Source organism: Echinops telfairi, unplaced genomic scaffold (genome assembly GCF_000313985.2).
Source record: "Echinops telfairi isolate 266 unplaced genomic scaffold, ASM31398v2 ScPeMD7_19;HRSCAF=73, whole genome shotgun sequence".
Lineage (NCBI taxonomy): Eukaryota > Metazoa > Chordata > Mammalia > Afrosoricida > Tenrecidae > Echinops > Echinops telfairi.
In genome coordinates this window covers 8944257-8952129 of record NW_022103916.1, presented here as the reverse complement: position 1 = coordinate 8952129, position 7873 = coordinate 8944257, and positions in this window count along the sequence as shown.

Genomic DNA, 7873 nt, shown 5'->3' with positions numbered 1-7873 from the left:
CTGATACCAAGGGCTCAAGTAGAAAGAAAATGCCTTGAAAATGATGATGACAGCATATGTACAAATGTGCTTGACACAATGGGTGATTGCATGGATTGTGATGAGATGTAAGAGCCCCCAATAAAAGTATTTAATTTAAAAAATCTTTAAAAAAAGAAAATGGGTATGGCTGGAGCCCCAGTAAGAGAGGTATTAAAGGATGACATTACAAGAGAAGTATAATGTTCAAGCTTGCATGCCACTTGTACACAATTCATGGTGCTCTGATTATGCAAAGAAACATCAGTGAAAATAGTTGAGTTAAGAACTTTGAAAATTCTTTTGCCATAAAAGCAACAAAACATTGTAAAAATTGTCAGTAGTATTCTGGAAACTAAATGAGTGCTTGCAGAAATCTAATGAACATGTAAGCATGAACAATAGTTGAATTTTGGTAATAATAGAAAGCTTTGTGGCACCTTTAAGTGCTCCAGATCTGTATTTACTCTTGAATATACAATTGTTGTTGTTAGGTGCTGTCAATTTGGCTACAGTTCATAGTGACTCTATGTACAACAGAACAAAACACTGCCCAGTCTTGTGCCAGCCTCACAATTGTTCCTATGTTGGAGTCCATCAATGCAGCCACTCTGTCAATCCATTTTACTGAAGAGCTTTCTCCTTTCTCTTTAGAAAAGGACATCATGCTTGGCAAAGTAGCAGGGGGGACTGGTCTCTCTTCACAACAGGCCCAAAGTATGTGAGATGATGTCTTACCATCTTTGCCTCTAAGGAGCATTCTGGCTATATTTCTTCCAAGATAGGTTTGTTTCTTCTTTTGGCATTTCAGTTGGCATACCATCGATTGTTTTTGGTTAATGCTTTCAATGCAACCTGAACTTTTCTTCTTCTGGTACCATTGAGTCTTGATCATAGGCTACCTTTTGACTGCTGCTTCCACGAGTACTGATTGTGGATTCAAGCTAGAGGAAATCCTTGACAATTTCAATATTTTCTTAATTTACTATGATGTTACCTATTAGTCCAGTTGTGAGAATTTTTGTTTCTTTCAATTGAGATGTAATCTATATTGAAGGCTGCAATCCTTGATCTTCATCAAGTCCTACAAGTCCTCCTCTCTTTTGGCAATAAAGGTGATGTCATCTGCGTATCACAGGTTGTTACTAAACCTTCCTCCAATTCTGATGCTGCGTTCTTCTTCATATAATCCAGCTTCTCTGATGATTTTCTCAGCATACATATTGAATAAGTATGGTGACAGAATGAAACCCCAGGACACAGCTTTCCTGATTTTAAAACATGCAGTATACTCTTGTTCTGCTCACACAACTACCTCTTGATCCATGTACAGGTTCCAAATGAGCACAATGGAGAGTACTGGTATTCCAATTCTTTTCAAGGCTATCTATAGTTTGTTATAGTGCACACAGTCACACAACTCATAATAGTCAATAAAACACAAGTAAACATCTTCCTGGTATTCTCTGCTTTCAACCAAGTTCCATCTGACATCAGAAATTATATCCCTTGTTACACATACTCTTTTGAGCCCAGTCTGAACCTCTGGCAGCTCCCTGTCAGTGTACCACTGCAACAGTTGTTGGATAATCTTCAGCAGAATTTCACTTGCATGAGAAATCAGTGATATTGTTCTATAATTTGAGCATTATGTTGGGTCACCTTTCTTTGGAATAGGTACAAATATAGATCTTTTCCAATCAGTTGGTCAAGTAGCTGTCTTCCAAACTTCCTGGCATAGACAAGTAAGTGCTTCCAGTGCTCCATCAACTGGTGGAAACATTTCAATTGGCATATCATCCATTCCTGGAACCTTGTTTTTGGCTAATGCTTTCAGTGCAGCTTGAATTTCTTCCTTCAGTACGATTGGTTTTTGATCATATGTCACCTGCTGAAATGGTTGAATGTCAGCTAGTTCTTTTTGGTACAATGACTCTGTGAATTCTTTCCATCTCCTTTTGATGGTTCCTGCATCATTCAATATTTTGCCCATAGAAACTTTCAACATTGCACCTCAAAATTTGATTTTTTTTAAGTTCCTTCAGTTAAGATATGCTGAGTCTGTTATTCCATTTTGGTTTTCTAACTCTGTCTTTGCACATTTCATTATAATATTTGCCTTTGTCCTCTCAAGTTTGCTTTTGAGAGTTTTTGTCCAGCTCTTTGACTTCATCATTTCTTCCATGTACCTTAGCTACTCTATGATTAAGAGCAAGTTTCAAAATCTCTTCTAACATCCATTTTGTTTTTTTCTTTCTTTCCTGTCTTTTTAATGACCTTTTGCTTTCTTAATAAATGATGTTCTTGATGTCTACCACTAGTGTTCAGTGCATCAAATCTGTTCTGGAGATGTTCTCAAAATTCAGGTTGAATAGATTCAAGGTTGTATTTTTGCTCTCATATATTTGTTTTAATATTTTTAACCTTTATCTTGAACTTGCATATGAGCAATTATGGTTTGTTCCATAGTCATTTCCTGGCCTGGTTTAGCTGCTGATATTGAGCTTCTTCGTTGCGTCTCCCCACAGATGTAGACAATTTGATTTCTGTGTGTTCCATCTGGAGAAGTCCATGGTTATAGTCATTTTTGTGTGTTGTTGAAAAAAGGCACTTACATGAAGAAGTCATTGTCCTTAGAAAATTCTATCATGCTCTCTCCAGTTTTGTTTCTATTACCAAGGCAATATTTTCCAACTCCTGTTTATTCCTCTTTTTTTATGACATCTGCATTCCCATCACCAATAATTATCAATGAATCTTGATTGCATGTTTGGTCAACTTCAGACTGAAGATTTTGGTAGAATTCTCCAACTTCTTCATCAATAGCTTTCATGGTTGGTGCATAAATTTTAATAATAGTTTTATTGATTGGATTTCCTGGAAATCAGATAGATATAATCCTATTAAAGACAACTTTGTACTTTAAGATAGATCTTGAAATGTTCTTTTTGATCATGAATGCAATGGCATTCTTCTTTATTGTTTCATTCCCAGCATAGTAAAGGATAGGATTTTCTGATTCAAAAAGGCCAATGTCAATCCATATCAAGTAACTAATGTTTAGCATGTTGATTTTTATGTTTCATTTCATTTTTTACAGCTTCCAATTTTCCTAGATTCATGTTTCATACATTTTGAGTTCTGATTATTAATTGATGTTTTAAGCTTTTCTTCTCATCTTGAGTCATGCCTCATCAGCAAGTAAAGGTCTCAAGGGATTTTCTCCCATGGATTTTACTCCATCCACATCACCATGAGAAGGCAGCTCTTCCTCAGTCATATATAAGTGTCTTTTCACCCTAAGGGCTCATCTTCTGACACTATCTTTGACAATCTTTTCTTCAAGAGCTTTTCAGTATTTGACAATATTTCTATTCTGTTTTTAAGATTTTCAGTGGTTAATTCCTCCAAAGCAGATAGCCTATTTCTTCTTCAAAATCTGTTCTTAATCTGGAAGTTCTGATGAAATTTGTTCACTTTGGGTGACCCTGATGTCATTTGAAATATTGGTGACATGGCTTCCAGCATTATAGCAACACACAAGCCACCGCAGTATGACAAACTGACAGACATATGCTAGGAATATACAATAGCTTTGAAAAATATCAACCCACATTCCCAGTGCAGCCTGACAGCTATCTTGACTTTTCTGTGGTTCCCTGGAAAAATTCATTTTGCAAGGCTATCTGTATTTCAACCTACTCAAAGCGTCCCCAGAGAAAACATCTCTTTCTTCAGAAGGTGTCAAAAATTATTACAAGTAACTATGTGGCTGCATAAGGTAATGAATAGCAGTTGGGGCATAAAATAGACTAATTAAAAATCTTTAAGGGAAAAACTGAGAAATAAAATGTCCATGGAAGATTGAAGAACTCTGTGTGGGAGGCTACACAGATGTATAGGGCTGTGCACATGCCTACTCTTATGTGCATGCACAGCAATGACATGAGAAGGCCTTAAGCTTTTATCTGGTTTGAGAATCTACATAGGAGGAAGGCTAAAGTTGAAATGCCTGGCTTAATGATGAAGGTATACCCCAAAAGATAAACATAGAGCCCCTCAGAAAATACTAGGAATTTTCTTGGTTCCAGGTTTTAAAGAAAATATCTGTCCAATAAATAGCCTACCATTAAACCAACCAAATAAAAATCTTAATTAGTCACATATAGCAAAGAACACAGATTTTATAAAGTTAATTTAGAAAGATCATTAAACAAATAACCATCACAACCAGCAACAACAACACCAATTCTGGATAGGGGGTAAAATCTGGTTTCAAGAATTGACACATTATATTATTTTAAATATTCAGCTTTTTAAAAAGCATGAGCCATTCAAAGAAAAATGAAAATGTGGCCTATACACAGGAAAAAATGCTATCAATAATTTTGGTGGAGTTTTTTTGTCCCTGAGGAAGCTGCATGTTAGACTTACTAGTTCAATAATTTAAATCAGCTCTTTTAAAAATATTCAAAGAGCTAAAGGAAGCACATCTAAAGAACTAGAAATATGAGAACAATGTCTCCACAGAGAAATCAATAAAGAGAAAAAATTATATTAAAAATGAATTAAATGAAAATCCTGGTTTTTAAGAGCACAGTAATTTAAATGAAACTGTCAATAAAGAGCTCACTCAAAAGCATGCAGGAACTGACAGAAGAAAGAATCAACACATTTGTAGATAAGTCAACTGAAATTATACAGTTTGAGGAACAAAATGAAAAAATAATCCTTGAAAAATAAACAGAGACTTCACCAACTACAACAACATATCAACATATGCATAATAGAAGTTCCAAAGTAGAGGAAAGAGAAAAGGACAGAAAGACTATATTCAAATAACTAATGGCCCCAAATGTACCAAATCTGATTAAAACCATTAATTTAAACACCCCAGAAGCTTTACAAACTCTTACCCAGGCACATTATCAAGAAAGTGAAAAGAAAACCTACAGAATGGGAGAAAAAATTCGGAAACCATATAACAAATAAAGGTAGGATATCCAAAATATATAAAGAAAATCTATAACTCAATAACAAAAAAGACGAACAATTCAATTATAAAATAGGCAAGGAACTTCAACAGCCTATTCACCAAAGATATACAAAAGACTGACAAGCACATGCAAAGATGTTTTTCTTTGTTTTTGTGGTTAGGTATCATCAGGTCTGTGCTGACTCACGGTGGCCCCATATGAAAATAAAGTGAAACACTGTCCAGTCTCATGCCATCCTCATAAGCATTGCTGTGTTTGAGCCCATTGTTACAACCACTATGCCAATCCACCTTGTCGAGGGGCTTCCTCTCTGCCCCTGACCAAGCATTTTTTACTTGACCAATCATGAGGTCCTTCTTCAGGGACTTGTCACTCCTAGTGACAGGGTCGCAAGATATGAAGTAAAATCTCCCTAAACCCACTGCTGTTGAGTTTATGACTCATATCAACCCTATAGGAGAGAGTAGAAATATGCCATAAGGTTTCTGAGATCATAAACCGTCACAGGAACAGATAGCCTTATGTTTCTCCCACCAAGCTGCTGGTGACTTTGAACCACAGACTTCCTTAACTTGTGAAGTCTCATTCACTCACTGTCATCAAGTCCATTCCAACTATAGCAACACTCTAGGGTAGGGTATGACTGCTCCTGTTGTTACCGAGACTGTAGCCCTTTATGGGAGTCGAAAAACTCCTCCTTCTCCAGCAGAGCACCTGGTGCTTGTGAGTTGCTGACCACCTAACCACTACACTCTTTTGAAATCCAAATCAAAATCAGAATGGATTACCACTTCGCTCCCACTGGGATGGCTATTATTGGGAAAATACCAGGTGTTGGAGAGGATGTACAAAAATTGTAACCCTCTCTCATTGCTGATGGAAATGTGAAATGGTGTGACTGCTCTGGCAAACAGCACTTCCTCAAAAAAAGTTAAAGATCATATGACTGAGGATTCCACTGTAGTTAAAAGAACTGAGAGCAGGGACTCGAGCAGATACTTGTACACCAATGTTTGTTATAGCATTATTCACAATAGCCAAAATGTAGAGACAACCCAAGTTTTCTACAGCTTGGGTTGGCTTTTGTGACAAAGAAGTCATATAATTACAACATCTATCCACAAAAGAATAGACAGAAAAATGCAATATAGACACACAATAGAATATTATTCATCTATAAAGAGAGGCAAAATTCTGAGATATGTTACATTGTGGATGAACTTAGAACACATTATGATGAGTGAAATATGTCAGACATAAAGGGACAAACACATGAAATGTCGAGAATAGAAAAATGCATAGAGACCAAATATTAGTGGTTACTAGGGAATAACGGGCTCTGCTGGTGTGGTGGACTTTTCATTGGGCTGCTAGCCACTATACTAAGGTTGGGAGTTCAAACCTAACAACCAACCCTATAAAGAAAGATATGCAGCCGTACTGGCTATTTCCATTCAATAGCAGTGACTTTGAGAGATGAAGGGGAAGGAACTGGAAATTTAAAATGTTTAAAGAGTTGTTAAGGATTGAATTGTGTCCTCCCAGTTATATATTGAAATCTTGTCTCCTATACTTACGGACTGAAGAAGAAATTGAAGTTGTAAAACTATTTCATTCACTTGACACAGCAATCAACAACCATGGAAGCAGCAGTCAAGATAGCAAATGACAAACTACATTGGGTAAATATGCTGCAAGGAACCTCTTTAAAGTTCTAAAAAGCAAAGATGGCACTTCAATGGCTCAAGTACACCTGAACAAGCCGCTGTTATTTTAATTGCTGCATATTGCAAAAGTTAGATAATGAAAGAAGAAGAATGAAGAATGGATACATTCAAACTGTGGTATAGGTGAAGGATGCTGAATATACCTTGGACTGTGAGAAAGAACAAATCAGTCTTGGAAAAAATACAACCAGAATGTTCTTGGAAGTGAGAATGACGAGATTAATCACTAGGAAAGGACATCATGCCCGGCAACGTAGAGGTCAGCTAAAACCAAGGAAGCCCTCAATGAGATGGATTGCCACAATAGCTGCACCAATGGACGGATGCACCAATGGTTATGAAGATGGCACCGAGCTGAGCAGTGTTTCCTCCTGTTGTGCATAAAGCCATCATGAGCCAGAGCAGACTTGATGGCAACTAGCAACAGCATACCTGTGGATGCAATCTTGTTTAGAAATAGGGTTTTCATTGCTATATTATTATACTGCATCATACTGGGTACAGTGGGCTCTAACTAACCAATTCAGAATTATAATAAGCCGACTAACTGGACATGAACACATGAGTGAAGGCAGTCACCATGTGAGGGTCATCTGCAAACCAGGGAACTCCAAGGAGCCAAGGAAAACCTGGGACTGCCAAGAAGAAAGGAGTCAGCATAGTTGAGACCCTGATTTGGACTTGTAGCTTCCAGAACTGTAAGTAGACAAAGGTCTGTCTTTTAAAGTCACCGTTTTTCAGTATTTGCTGCCAAAGCATTAAATTCTCATGGGGAATTGTTGGAGGTTTCAAACTGCTAACTTTACGGTTTGCAGCCCAACATATAACCCATGACACTACCAAGGCTACACAGAAACACTAAATAAGAGTATAGGGCCCCTTCTTTTCACCTTTGGGATTCTGAGCACAAGTGCCCTGCTACTTGGTGCCACTCCACCATCACCAAACCCATCCTTATCTCCCTTAAAGGCCATCCATCCCATTTATTTACCTTTTCTTGCCTCCACTTAATTGCAAGCCCTGGGAATCATGATCCCCTCACGTATCAGTTTAAGGTACTGGGCTCAGTGAAGACTACTTCTGGTGCCTTAATGATGTCACTCTTGACAAAGAAACATTGTCTTGTAGAAG